Source organism: Capricornis sumatraensis, chromosome 23, assembly GCF_032405125.1.
Source record: "Capricornis sumatraensis isolate serow.1 chromosome 23, serow.2, whole genome shotgun sequence".
NCBI classification, from domain to species: domain Eukaryota; kingdom Metazoa; phylum Chordata; class Mammalia; order Artiodactyla; family Bovidae; genus Capricornis; species Capricornis sumatraensis.
Genome location: NC_091091.1, coordinates 9,740,343 through 9,754,789, shown reverse-complemented (window position 1 = coordinate 9,754,789; position 14,447 = coordinate 9,740,343). Strand labels below are relative to the sequence as shown.

Here is a 14,447-nt window from a genome sequence, read left to right as displayed (position 1 = left end):
AAAGCAGCAATAGATGTTTTTCTGGAACTCTCTTGCTTTTTCCATGATCCAGCAGATGTTGGCAATTTGATCTCTTGTTCCTCTGCCTTTTCTAAAACCAGCTTGAACATCAGGAAGTTCACGGTTCACGTATTGCTGAAGCCTGGCTTGGAGAATTTTGAGCATTATTTTCCTAGTGTGTGAGATGAGTGCAGTTGTGCAGTAGTTTGAGCATTCTTTGGCATAGCCTTTCTTTGGGATTGGAATGAAAACTGACCTTATCCAGTCCTGTGGCCACTGCTGAGTTTTCAAATTTGCTGGCATATTTAATGCAGCACTTTCACAGCATCATCTTTCAGGATTTGAAATAGTTCCACTGGAATTCCATCACCTCCACTAGCTTTGTTCATAGTGATGCTTTCTAAGGCCCACTTGACTTCACATTCCAGGATGTCTGGCTCTAGATTAGTGATCGTACCATCGTGATTATCTTGGTCATGAAGATCTTTTTTGTACAGTTCTTCTGTGTATTCTTGCCACCTCTTCTTAATATCTTCTGCTTCTGTTAGGTCCATACCATTTCTGTCCTTTATCGAGCCCATTTTTGCATGAAATGTTGCCTTGGTATCTCTAATAGTTACCTTGGATTTTATAAGTTTTTTTTCCCCCCTTATAAGCACCTCATTACCAGAAGAATGTACTTTAATTTACTTCCTATTTTCTTCTAGATTGGAAGACTGATAAAGAGAAATAAGATGATTCAGGTAAATGGAATTAATTTCTTTATGTACCTTTTATGTTTAGTTTACATTTCTCATGTTTTCCCACTGAGAAGAACAAAACAATTTTTGTGGTCAATTTCAATGTATAAGGGATGTTTTACTTACCCATGTGTATTTAATAAGAACAAATTTATATGAAACAAAATTTGGCAAGTAATACTTTTTCCTACTTCAGGATAATTTCCTTCCAGTTCTTAACATACCATATTTGATGACAATGCCTTTATTATTAGAGTCATCTTTGAAGCATCCAGTACTATTTATCAAATATGTTATCATTTTACTTGTTGGTGATATAGCACTTTTGGAATTCATGTATGGTGCTGTAATTGGAAATTTTGTTCCAACTCACAAGGATCTATTTGCATAATGTTAGAACAGTTACTATTTTCATTCTTTCTGTATAGATAAACATCGGAGAGCTCCACTGTGTAATAGTTTGTAGATTTGCTCTGTTAAATATTCTTTCCTTCCTTCTTCCCTGTCTTCCTTCCATCCATTTATTCATTTATTTTACTTATTTTGTGGTAATTGCATGTACATTGTTGAAAATTAAAATAGTATAGCCACTCTGTTCTTCTTATATCCCCATTGCTCCTTTATCCAAAGATAGTATCTTTCAACTCTTTTAGTTACATTTTCTGATACCCACCTTCCAATTTCTCAATGGCATGATGTATGCTTTAAGTGCATTCACTGAATGTTTTTTAGTTTTAGACTTACACACTTGTTCTTCTAAGGATTCACCGCTCATACACAACTCCTTACTCTCAGTACTCAGCTACACTTGTCTCATGCAGTCATGCCACAGTCTGTGGTTAAATACATATTTAGTGTTTGCTTTATTGTGACAGTATTTTTTTTTTTATGAATGAATTTTTTGAGACTTATGTGGCTGTTTCTCAGGCCATTTTGTTTTTCTAGTTGGTTGGTGTGAACTGTTTGATTTCTCTGGAGAATGTTTGACTCTTCCTTATCCCCAGAATTCTGAAATCCATATTGGAACATATGTCTTACAGTTTATCGATGTACTTGATCCTTTCAATTCAGAAACTCATGTCCTCTAATTTAGAAATTTTTCTTTTATGGTTTCTTTGATCATTTCCTTTCCTATACCCTTTTCTCTATTTTCTGTGTTTGTTAGTTGGATATTTGGACTTACTGGCTTAATTTTTTAATTTTCTCATGTATATTTCTTAGCTATCTTCTAACTTTGTATTTTTCCCCTCAAGAGGTTTTCTTAGTACTTTTTGAACTTTAATTTCTGCCAGCATATTTTTCAAATTTAATTTTTCATTGCCCTCTGAATATTTCATTTAAAAATGGGATCCTGGTCTTATCTCATGGAAATAATGTTTTCTGTTTTCACTTGAGAATATGAGTTGAATTAGTTTGCTGTTGAATAGTTTTTGCCTGCTCTTCATACTTTTCTTTTTTTAATCAGCTTGATCTGTGTTTCCTCTTTTTATCAGCTTGTTTTGGCCCCTAATTTTAATGTTAGAAGCTTTTCTCTAATGGTGAGACTTTAATAGCCTGTTCATATTTGGGAGAGAGACTATATATAAAAAGTGGACTGGAAACTTGTTTCCCTAGTGGGCTTCACTATAGGTTTTTGGGGTAGGAACCCAGATGTTTGAGCTGCTGACTCCTAGATAACAGAATCTGCAAATCTTTTTTTCTTGGATCTATTTCTCCAAAAGGCTTCACTATAGGTTTTTGGGGTGGGAACCCAGATGTTTGAGCTGCTGACTCCTAGATAACAGAATCTGCAAATCTTTTTTTCTGGGATCTTTCTATTTCTCCAAAAGGTTCTCTTTTGTTCATCTTTTTTGGGGATAAAAGCCTCCTGTGAGGATTTGGGTGAGCCACATAGGGGGAGGGGGCAAGAGGTCTCACCACCCAAGCCTATAAACATGAGCTCTTGATGTGTCTATTCTGGCTCTCTAAGTCTGAAATCTTGCTATATCATTTTCTCCAGAGAGTAAACTACTTTCCGTCATGGAAGTAGGGATGGTTGGTCTGGCTCTACCAGTTGGGGAGAAGACCTGGGGTATTAACTACGTTTTCTGGTTGTTATTTAAAATAACACAAGTTTATTACCTTGAACTTCTGTAGGTCAGAAGTCTGACATGGGTCTTACTCAACTAAAGTCAAGGTTGTCTACAGGGCTACATTCCTTTCTAGAGGAGAGTCCATTCACTTGCTTTCCCAGCTTCTAGAGGCTGGCTGCACTCCTTGGCTCTCGGCCCACCCCCACGCCCTCCTTTAAAGGAGCAATACAGGTCAAATACATCTCATGTTGCGTTTCTTTGACCTCTTCTGCTTCCCTCTTTCACTTTTGAGGACTCTTATGATTATGTTGCCCTGGAGGATGGCATAGCAACACACTCAGTATTCTTACCTGGAGAATCCCCAGGGACAGAGCAGCCTGGTGGGCTACAGTCCATGGGGTTGCAAAGAGTCAGACATGACTGAGCGACTAAGCACACAGCACGTGATTACACTGAACCCATCTAAATAAATCAGGATAATCTCCTTAATTTTTTTATTGGGGTAAAAATCACAATTTAAAATATGCTATCAACTTTTTCAATGTGTAATATAGTAGTGTTAAGTGTATTCACATAGTTATGAAACAGGTCTCTAATTTTTTCTTCTTGGAAAACTGAAACTCTATACCCATTAGTCAACTCTCCTTGCCCTAGCCTCTAGCAACCACTGTTCTATTTTCTGTTTAAAGAGTTTGACTACTTAAGTTGTCTCGTATAAGTGGAATCTTACAGGATTTACTTTTGTGATTGGCTTATTTTATTTAGTGTAGTACCCTCAATAGGAAAAGGAGTACGTCAAGGCTGTATATTGTCACCCTGCTTATTTAACTTATATGCAGAGTACATCATGAGAAACGCTGGGCTGGAAGAAGCACAAGCTGGAATCAAGATTGCCAGGAGAAATATCAATAACCTCAGATATGCAGATGACACCACCCTTATGACAGAAAGTGAAGAGGAACTAAAAAGCCTCTTGATGAAGGTGAAAGTGGAGAGTGAAAAAGTTGGCTTAAAGCTCAACATTCAGAAAACTAAGATCATGGCATCTGGTCCCATCACTTCATGGGGAATAGATGGGGAAACAGTGGAAACAGTGTCAGACTTCATTTTTGGGGGCTCTAAAATCACTGCAGATGGTGACTGCAACCATGAAATTAAAAGACACTTACTCCTTGGAAGAAAAGTTATGACCAACCTAGATAGCATGTTGAAAAGCAGGGATATTACTTTGCCAACAAAGGTCCGTCTAGTCAAGGCTATGGCTTTTCCAGTGGTCATGTATGGATGTGAGAGTTGGACTGTGAAGAAGGCTGAGCACCGAAGAATTGATGCTTTTGAACTGTGGTATTGGAGAAGACTCTTGAGAGTCCCTTGGACTGCAAGGAGATCCAACCAGTCCATTCTAAAGGAGATCAGCCCTGGGATTTCTTTGGAAGGAAAGATGCTAAAGCTGAAACTCCAGTACTTTGGCCACCTCATGCGAAGAGTTGACACATTGGAGAAGACCCTGATGCTGGGAGGGATTGGGGACAGGAAGAGAAGGAGACAACAGAGGATGAGATGGCTGGATGGCATCATGGACTCGATGGATGTGAGTTTGAGTGAACTCCGGGAGTTGGAGATGGACAGGGAGGCCTGGTATGCTGCGATTCATGGGGTAGCAAAGAGTCGGACATGACTGAGCAACTGAACTGAACCCTCAATCAAGGTTTATCCTTGTAGCATATGACAGGATTTCCTTTTTTTAAAAATTGTTTTTAAAGAGTAAATAACATTTTATCTTTTGAACTTTTTATTTTGTATTGGAGTAGAGCCGGTTAACAATGCTGTGATAATATCAGGTGAACAGTGAAGGGAGTCAGCCATACATGAACATGTATCCTTTCTCCCTCAAACCCCGCTCCCAACAAGGCTGCCACATTAACATTTAGCAGAGTTCCATGTGTTTAAAAAAAAGTAAATAATATTTTATTATATTTACGTACCACATCTTCTTTATCCATGCATCTGTTGCCTCCTGGTTATTGTAAATAAAGCTGTAGTGCACAGGCTTGTGTAAATACTTCTTTGAGATCCTGCTTTCAGGTTTGGGCCTGGGGTAATAGACCTGGAAGTGGGATTGTTGGATCATGGGGTAGTTCAGTTTTAATTCTTTGTAGAACCTTCATGCTGTTGCCAGTAAAGAGGCTGCATTATTTTACATTCCTACCCACAGTGCACAGAGGGTTCCCTTTTCTCCATGCCAACACTTGCTATTTGGGTCTTGATAGCGGTCATCCTCACAGGTGTGAGATGGTATCTTATCTGGTTTTGATTTTCATTTCCGTCATGATTAATGATGTTGAGAATACTGTCATTAGCTTGTTGACTGTCTGTACATCTTCTTTGGAGAAATATCGCTTCAGGTTTTGTACGCATTTTTTATTTGGGTTTTTTAGCTTTTCGTATTGAGTTGTAGAAATTCTTTATATATTATTGGCATCAGTTTCTTATCACCAATATAATTTGCAGATATTTTCTTCTGTTTCATTGGTTGCCATTTCACTCTGTTTCCTTTGCTTCACAAAAGTTTTTATGTTTGATACAGTCTCATTTGTCCCTTTTGAAAGCTTTTGTTGCCCATTCTTTTGGTGTATAGTCAAGAAATCGTTGCCAAATCCAGGGTCATGAAGATTTTGCCCCATGTTTTCTTCTAGGAGGTTTATAGTTTCAGGTCTTACATTTAGGGTTTTAATCCATTTTGAGTTCATTTTTATTTACAGTATAAAGTAAGGGTCCAACTGCCTTTTAGGCAGTCTGTCAGCCCATCTCCCTCTCCTCAGCGCCCTACTCTCTTCTCCCAGGAGCCAGAAGCTGCATTTCCTGAGCCTTTCTGGAGCAGTCAGGGGGATTTTTGTTTGCTTCTAAGGCAGTGAGCTTGTAGCCTGCTTTCCCCTGCTCCACTCTGCTCAGCAGTCATCTCTGCCTTCAGCTTCGAAGTCTGGTGTCCTCACTGGTTTCCTGTTCTCTTTGTCCTTATGGATTTATACCTTTTGTCCTCTTTGCTATAATTTTAATGGGATTCAGAAGGAAGTAAAGATAAACAGACATATTCCATTGGGCATCCATAACCCCCAAATCCATGTTGCTTTTTAAAGTGATATTTAAAATACTTTAAAAAAATGATAATTCACATTTGCTATTGTTAGATCCTACCTCTGAAAATAATTGTTCAATCTGTTTCTTTGATTCTTTTTATTAACCACTTTCTGTCAAGTGACCTATAAGCATCCAAGGATAGCATTAATTAATGTTTATTTTCCCAAACATTATTTCACTGTTCAAAATAACAGATTTTTGTTTATGAAACTTAGTGAGGTCTTGAATATAAGGTGACACCCTATTTCTTGAAGTTTACTTATTTTAGGTGCGGGGGAGCCCTTGATTTACCTTTAGGTGTTTATGTATTTTGGTCAAAAGATGGTGTTCTTGGGAATTCCCTGGCAGTCTAATGGTTCGGACTCTGTGCTTTCACTGCTGAGGGTGTGGGTTCAACCCCGGGTCGAAGAACTAAGATCGTACAAGCCATTTGGCACATCCCTCCCTCCCCCTTGAAAACAGAAGATGATAATGTTCTTTTGTATAAATATATTTTTCTCTTTAATTGAACACTTTAAAGGTAATGGCAAGAGAGTCTTGTTTGTTTGTTTTTAGTTAGTTTGTGACAGCTTTCTTTTGACTGTATTTGATTATTTACAAAGGTAGCGATATTTCTTACAGATAGGATAGTGAAGTGAAGTCACTCAGTCGTGCCCGACTCTTTACGACCCCGTGGTCAGTAGCCTGCACCAAGTTCCTCCATCTATGGGATTTTCCAGGCAAGAGTACTGGAGTGGGTTGCCATTTCCTTCCCCAGGGAATCTTCCCGACCCAGGGATAGAACCCAGGTCTCCCACATTGTAGGCAGACGCTTTACCATCTGAGCCACCAGGGAAGTTCACAGATAGGATTAAAATTGGTTAGAATGGGAGATTACTTAGTGTAACTAGGTCTTTAGGGACTATCACAGAATTAAGCCTGCTAGTTGGCTTAAACTAGGAACTCACTTTGGTCCATGTAAATCCCGAGGGTTTTTATCCTGGGGGTCCAGGGATAGGCTTCAAAGAGTTCAAGATCCTCCTGAAATTTGAGTGGTGGTATCCCCTGGAAAAGGGAATGGCAACCCACTCCAGTATTGTTGCCTGGAGAATTCCATGGACAGAGGAGCCTGGTGGGTTACAATACATGGTGTCGCAAAGCATCAGACTTGACTGAGCAACTGACCCTTTCACTTCAGAACAGGCTTAGTTATCAGCAGATATCCCATGATGCAGGGCTTATGTGATCCTGAAAAGAGTTGAAAACCCACGTCTAATAGATTAATATAAAGAAAAGAAATAGAATGTTACTGATTAAATCTAACATGATCAAAATAGATGCCATTGGATTCCACATTCTTTCACATGTGCAAATCATCATCAGTGAGCGACTAAACGAACAACTTTCTAAGTTCTTTGTTGGGCACAAAACATTATCTCCAGCTTCCTGATTACGCACCCACCCATTTATACATATGTAACTATAAAAAGTATCATTTATGAGGGTAATGTTTTAGCCTGGAGGAATGACCACCTTTTTATCAACCAACTTGTAAAGTGGGTAATTTAGTAATTGCGCTTTGTTTTCATAGTGAAACTGCTATAATTTGTGAATATCAGTTATTTGTTGACAATTGAAGATAACAGATAATATATAGAGGGAGAGATGCCTCTATTATAGAGGCATAGATAGAGGATTACAGACTTTAGTCTTCAGTTAAAAAAAGATGAGATAGGTTTTACGTTATGCATATTTTATGAAAATTTTTATAAAAAGCTTGAAAGCAAGAGGGAAAGAAATGAAAAGCTGGGAATGAGAAAATATGGGGGTGGGGAAGGTCAGTTGTGAATTTTTTGTTTCCAGCCTGATACTTTAAAACTCATTGATGCTCTTGTTTACAGTGAAGTGTATTGATTGGTAAGATCTCTTTCCACATAGGAATTTCATGATTCCATTTTCAAAGTGATTAAGCTTAAATTGCTCTTTTATTTTAGGTACACCGTTAAGTTCCTTGGAATACACAAAAGTATCTGACTACAAAGCTCATGAAATAGAAGACAAGATCCTGCCTCAGGAAGTGTACATGAGAATAATTTTAAAGGAGCCCAGCGATAAATGCAGAACAGTAGCTGTCGGAGGTATGTCGTGACTTAGAACCTGCATTGAACCCGGTGTGGTGCACTCTGCTATAGGAAGTCAAGTTCTCTGGGAACCTTCAGATAGCAGAGCCTCAGTCTCTGGCCTCAAATGCACTAGCGGCTGTTGTTCTCTGAACTTGACTGTGTAATAGGATGTGTTAACTTTTTCTCAAGCAGCTCTGATTCGGCCTCTGGAGCCCTTCCTATTGCTTGCAGACAATAAACCAAAGAGACAATATTTGACTCTGGACATTTGAAAATGATAGTAAATTTCTAACCAGAAGCCTCACTGTCTTCTCTTCTGAGAATGGGCCAGTCAGTATCAAAGCTCAGTGAATGTGTCCTTTGAATTAACTGTTACTTATTGGCTTTTTCTCTACCCTGTGTGACATCAAGGCCATATCTGAGTCTGATTGGGTGGTGGCTGCGTTGGATTCACTGCTAAGTCGCGTCAGTCGTGTGCGACTCTGTGCGACCCCATAGACGGCAGCCCACCAGGCTCCCCGTCGCTGAGATTCTCTAGGTGAGAACACTGGAGTGGGTTGCCATTTCCTTCTCCGTTGGATTCACTAGTCCTTTACTAGTCACTGACTTTGACCTGCTAGTCTCCTTGACTTCCCCAGCCAAGTTACAATGTTAAGTGGTAAACTTCATTTTCTTGCTCATAGCGATAATTCTTATCTCCGCTAAGTTTATCATCAGGGTCAGTGTCATTCATTATTTTGTATTTTGTGACTTTCAGTAGATGCCCATCTTTTGATTCACTGGCTCTTTTTTTATGGCACAGCCTATGTCCTGTTGCAAGTCACGTTGATACTTTAGGGTTTTTTCCCCCGTCTGCCAATGTAGAATACTTTAAATGTACCCTGTGCCATGTAGTTTATTTCTTTAATCATCACACCATCATGAGAACATTAAACAAGTCCTGCTTTTTTAGATGACAGTGCTGAGGTTCCAAGTGGTTAAGTAACCAGCCTCCTATTTCTGAGCGAGTAAAGGCAGACATGGGATCCAGCACTAGGCCTGTCCGTCCCGTATTGTGCGCAATAATGACGCTAGGCCTGTCCTTGCCGTATGGTGCGCAATAAAGACGCTAGGCCTGTCCGTCCCGTATTGTGCGCAATAAAGACGCTAGGCCTGTCCGTGCCGTATTGTGCGCAATAAAGACAGCCTACCATGCTCTTTCCCCTTTTTCAAGCAGGGTTGGAAAAAGATCCAAATGTTTATGGAATTGTAACCTTCTGCTCTACCTTCTTCACAATTTTTTGCTACCTTTTCCCATTTCATGGTTTCTTATTTGGTTTATAATTATATTTATAGCATTAATTAGCGAATTAAAATCAAGTATTTTCTAACTTATAATTTTACTGAGAATATATTGTTGGTATGAGACATCATGAAAATATGTCCTCTTTCTAACAGAGGCTCTGATATCTTTGCTGGTGCATTCTGAATTGCTTATGAGGCCAGTGTAGGAGGTACAGGAAGGCTTCCCCAGCCGCTCAGGTGGTAAAGAATCTGCCTGCAATGCAGGAGACCCAGGTTCAATCTCTGGGTCAGGAAGATCCCTTGGAGAAGGAAATATCTACCCACTCCAGTATTCTTGTCCGGAGAATTCCATGGACAGAGGAGCCTGGAGAGCTACAGTTCATGGGGTCACAAAGAGTCAGACAGGACTGAGTGGCTAACACTTCCACTTTCACTGGGAGTAAGAGTGGACCTTGATGCTTCTGATAGAATCCTGTTGTGTCTCCAGCATTTGCACCAGTGCTCAGATACTTTCAATATAGTTATTGAAGATGGTATAGATAAGGAATGATGAGATTTTGCTAGAAATCTTCTTGCATGGTTCACAAACCTGTTTCAGAGCCTGAATCCTTTAAAATATAGAACCATCTATTCAAGTGCTTAGTTTTGGCTCAGATGATTGTTTTGAAGTGTGTCTATAGCTTGGACATTGCCCTGAAAGATGTGTCTTAAATAGTATCTTTTTTTTTTTGATCCCCAGTAGTGGGCTGCATGAGTTGCAAATGTGTATATTTAGACTTCTAAAATATTTTTATTAAATTAGCAGAGGCTCTGTATACTGAGAAGTATTTTGAACCTTCACTAAAATCCTGGGCAGGTTGGTGTGGCAACCTTCTCTGAAAGATGGATAACCTGAAGCTTGTGACATTACAAAGCTTGTCCAAGCCCGTGCAGCTAGAGAATGGTGGAGCCAGAACCCGAACCTAGATTTGTCTGATTTCACGGACTGTGCTTTGAACAATTACTCTGCCCCACTGATTACACGGTGGTGACATTCAGATTGCAAATGTGTCCAAGGATTTTTTTCCTGCTTTGTGTTAATACAAAGGCAGTCTTAAAACAAACAGTTAAATAGGCCTCATCCTCACCGCGGCAAAGGCTTCTAGATAGGCCTGGTGCAGTCACTGATGGGGTTACAGCCAGTTCTGTTGTGATGGTCTGAGAACTGGGAAGCGTGCCTCCCTGTTCCTGCGTGTCCTTTTCCCCGCTGAGCCTACTACACTGCATGTTGCATACTCACTCGCTGAGTCATGTCTGACTCTCCTGTGATTGCGTGGACTCCAGCCCGCCAGGCTCCTCTGTCCATGGGATTTCCCAGGAAAGATGATTGGAATGGGTTGCCATTCCCTTCCCTAGGGGATCTTCCTGACCCAGGGATCAAACCCACGTCTCCTGCTTGGCAGATGGACTCTTTACCACTGAGTCACCAGGGAAGCTGCCAGGAACAATTAGGCTTGGCTCACCTGAGCCCTGATGAGCAGCTGTTGCCTCCAGAGAAGGTGTGGCTGGAGTTTGGCTACACAGGCACACAGGTCTGACATCTGGATATGAGTCTCAAAATTTATGAAATGTACAAACCTTGGAACTTCAGGTATATTGTATCAATTTTACTAAAAGGGAAATTTCTTTTTGTTTTTAAATGTACTGTTTTCCTGATTCTAAGTAGAAAGTTTGGTAAGTATTAAGTTCAAACAACAACAAAAAAAGCTACCATTCGGAGGTAGCCACTGATAATATTTTGGTGTGGCTGTTTCAAGATTTTATTCTCAGGACTGTGTATACCTTGTAAAAAGTTCAAAATTAGAATTAAAGTTTTCTAGATCCATTTTTGCTCAGTATAACTTAAGTGTTTTCCCCATTTTTAAGTTTTCTTTTACATCATGCTAAAAAGTGGCAGCAGAGTATTCCATGTGGATAATAACATAAGTTATTCTATCCCATTATTAGGTAGACCTAATTCTCATTCAGTTCAGTTAATACCCCTCCACTTTAGGACACTGGTAGGAAAGAAATATTAAAAGAAACAAGAACTCCATAAATGCCACTAGTTTTCATGGTATCTTGTAAAATAACTAATGCCAGTTAAGAATATGATGAGAAAACCCACATCACTTCTTCTGACACATTATACAAAGAACCTGACTTGTGAATTTCCCATTACAAATGCATGAAGGAGGTACTGGAAATTCCCCATTGACCTGTAAAATTTGAAACCTCTTTTTTCTTTCATTGGGGTAACCCATCTATGACATGTAACTTCAGTTTTTCCTGTGGTTACAAGAAACTTCTCAAATTCTGATTTGTAGAGAGTTTGGTCCTATGAGCTTCTTAAAGGTACTTGATGCTTCATATACTGGTTAGCTGAGCATTACTCCCTCGTTTTTTTTTTTTTTTTGCCTAAATATTTTATAAGTGTTCAGCACTAGGTCAGGCAGCTGTAGTGACCTGCAGAAACCTGAGTGATGCTCCTTTGCAAACTCTTAGATAGACGTTCACACTACAAATATGGCTTCTCTTGAACTGAAGAGTTCTGTGCTTCTAGGAGTCGGAGTTCTGAAACAGAGAAAGTAATTATAACTGAGACGGGTCAGCATTTAATACATGCCTTCTATTCAGGGCGGCTTCCCACGTGGCACGGTGGTAAAGAATCTGCTGCTGATGTAGGAGTCACAGATTCGATCCCCGGGTGGGGAAGATCCCACAGAGGAGGAAATGGCAACCCACTCCAGTATTCTTGTGTGAAAAATTCCATGGACAGAGGAGCCTGAAGGGGTCGCAAAGAGTCCAACATACCTGAGCATACACAATACTCAGAACAGGCTGACATGGAGGAGGGACTATAGTGTATTGATGCTTATTCTTCTTCTATAAAGATATCATTGTTAAATTAAATTATCATCATTATCATTATACCATCATCACCAGGCCAGTGTTTTTCAGGCATGGTTCCTTATTGCCCCTGGGATTCCAAATATACCTGGGGGTAGGTTACATGTGAGGGAAGAGGCAAGACTTTTGACCTCCAGCGGCTCTGCTCTTGTATGTTTTATGTAGTGAACTTCCACAAACTTGTGTTTAAAGAAAGCTTTGTTTACTTCCTTGAGGAAGTAAAGACTGAGAATCACTGTGGCACAGAGAACCTATAGAAGTAAACCTACAGAAGTAAAAAACCTAAAAAGAAGTAAAACAGTCACAACAGTATTACTTCCAGTTTTTATCATGCCTATAATTCTCCTGTAGGGGCACAATCTGTCTTGGATTTGGTACTTAGCCTTCCAGTTGGAATTCCTATAGACTGACCTGCTTTAGGACAATGGTTTCCCTAGAGGTGCCTTAGAAGTTCTAAGGTTAGGAGAGATGAAGTGATACCCTTACAGTCTTTGGTGGTTGAAGGTAATCTTTGGTGAGGGGTCCGTGAAGGGTGCTAAGTGTAACGCCTGAAAGTTTAGCCCTAGGAGACTGGGTAGCCCCCAGTGTTCTGGTTGATGTGGGTAGTACAAGGTTTTCTTGTCATCAGGCGATGTGGTAGTGAAATTGGGCCCGACATTCTGTGAAATCTTCATTATCTATTTCTAGCTTCTTTTAAAACTTTGTGGGTGGGCTGTCTTAAATTGAAGATGGATAGTAATGAGTCACAGAACTGAGGCTTCATGAATCAGGCACTTTAGTTATGTTTGTCTCACAGCTCAGTGGATTAAGTAAAGAATTTCCCTAAAGAACAGCTTAGTAATAGTTTTTAAAATGAAACTTTGCTTCTTTTCAAATTTTGCGTTATTGAGATATATTAAGTACACTTATTTTATGCTGATAATTCTAGGATTCCAAGTCTTTTCAGATCTGATTTCATTTGCCCATTTCATGTTGGTGCTCATTCATAGTATCTTGTTTCCTTGTGTTTATGATTTATTGACTGTGAGCTCATGTTCCTTGAAAATTTTATCTGTGTGAGTTCTTTGGGGTCATGATTAAAAAGAGGTTTTCCCAGGGTTTGTTTATATTTGCTTCTGCCAGGTACCTCTAGGTACCGTCAATCTGGATAGTCTTTAAGTTCTCTGCTTGGACTTTCTCAAAGCACATAGTATGAATTTAGACCACAAACCACACGAGTAGTAGTTGTTGGCTATGAATTCTCAAGGGAGATTTTCCACCCAGACCACTGGTGTGCCTCACCCCACCCCCCCAAACGCTGCTAGGGATAAAAAGCAGTTTCTCTTCTCTTATGTTGGAGCAAGTTTATTTCTCACTGCCCATATCCTGAGGGCCTAGTTCTGTGAAGTTCCAGTTTTAAGATGGGATCTCTTTAAACTCATGAGCTTGAGTGATTCTGGTTTTATCTCCTCTCTTGCTCCATGTAATTGTTACCAGGGTTCTGGTTTTGATGCTTTCTTCAGTTCAGTTCAGTTCAGTCACTCAGTTGTGTCCCACTCTTTGTGATCCATGAATCACAGCACGCCAGGCCTCCCTGTCCATCACCAACTCCTGGAGTTCACTCAGACTCACGTCCACTGAGTCGGTGATGCCATCCGGCCATCTCATCCTCTGTCATCCCCTTCTCCTCCTGCCCCCAATCCCTCCCAGCATCAGGGTCTTTTCCAATGAGTCAACTCTTCACATGAGGTGGCCAAAGTATTGGAGTTTCAACTTCAGCATCAGTCCTTCCAATGAACACCCAGGACTGATCTCCTTTAGGATGGACTGGTTGGATCTCCTTGCAGTCCAGGGACTCTCAAGTCTTTTCCAATACCACAGTTCAAAAGCATCAATTCTTCGGTGCTCAGCTTTCTTCACAGTCCAACTCTCACATCTATACATGACCACTGGAAAAACCATAGCCTTGACTAGATGGACTTTTGTTGCCAAAGTAATATCTCTGCTTTTCAATATGCTATCTAGGTCGGTCATAAGTTTCCTTCCAAGGAGTAAGCGTCTTTTAATTTCATGGCTGCAGTCACCATCTGCAGTGATTTTGGAGCCCTCCAAAATAAAGTCTGACACTGTTTCCACTGTTTCCCCATCTATCTGCCATTAAGTGATGGGACCGGATGCCATGATCTTTGTTTTCTGAATATTGA

General features: G+C 40.1%; 1 protein-coding gene across 2 annotated transcripts in view; it reads left to right on the top strand.

The window, feature by feature from the left end:
- Positions 1 to 705: 705 nt before the first annotated feature.
- The window catches only part of SGMS1 (sphingomyelin synthase 1), a 168,696-nt gene continuing 154,954 nt past the window's right edge, over positions 706 to 14,447 (top strand). For both annotated transcript variants that reach the window (XM_068961331.1, XM_068961330.1), the window contains exons 1-2: positions 706 to 743; positions 7,924 to 8,067. The gene's annotated coding sequence lies outside the window, so the exon portion shown is untranslated. The remainder of the gene's footprint in view (positions 744 to 7,923; positions 8,068 to 14,447) is intronic.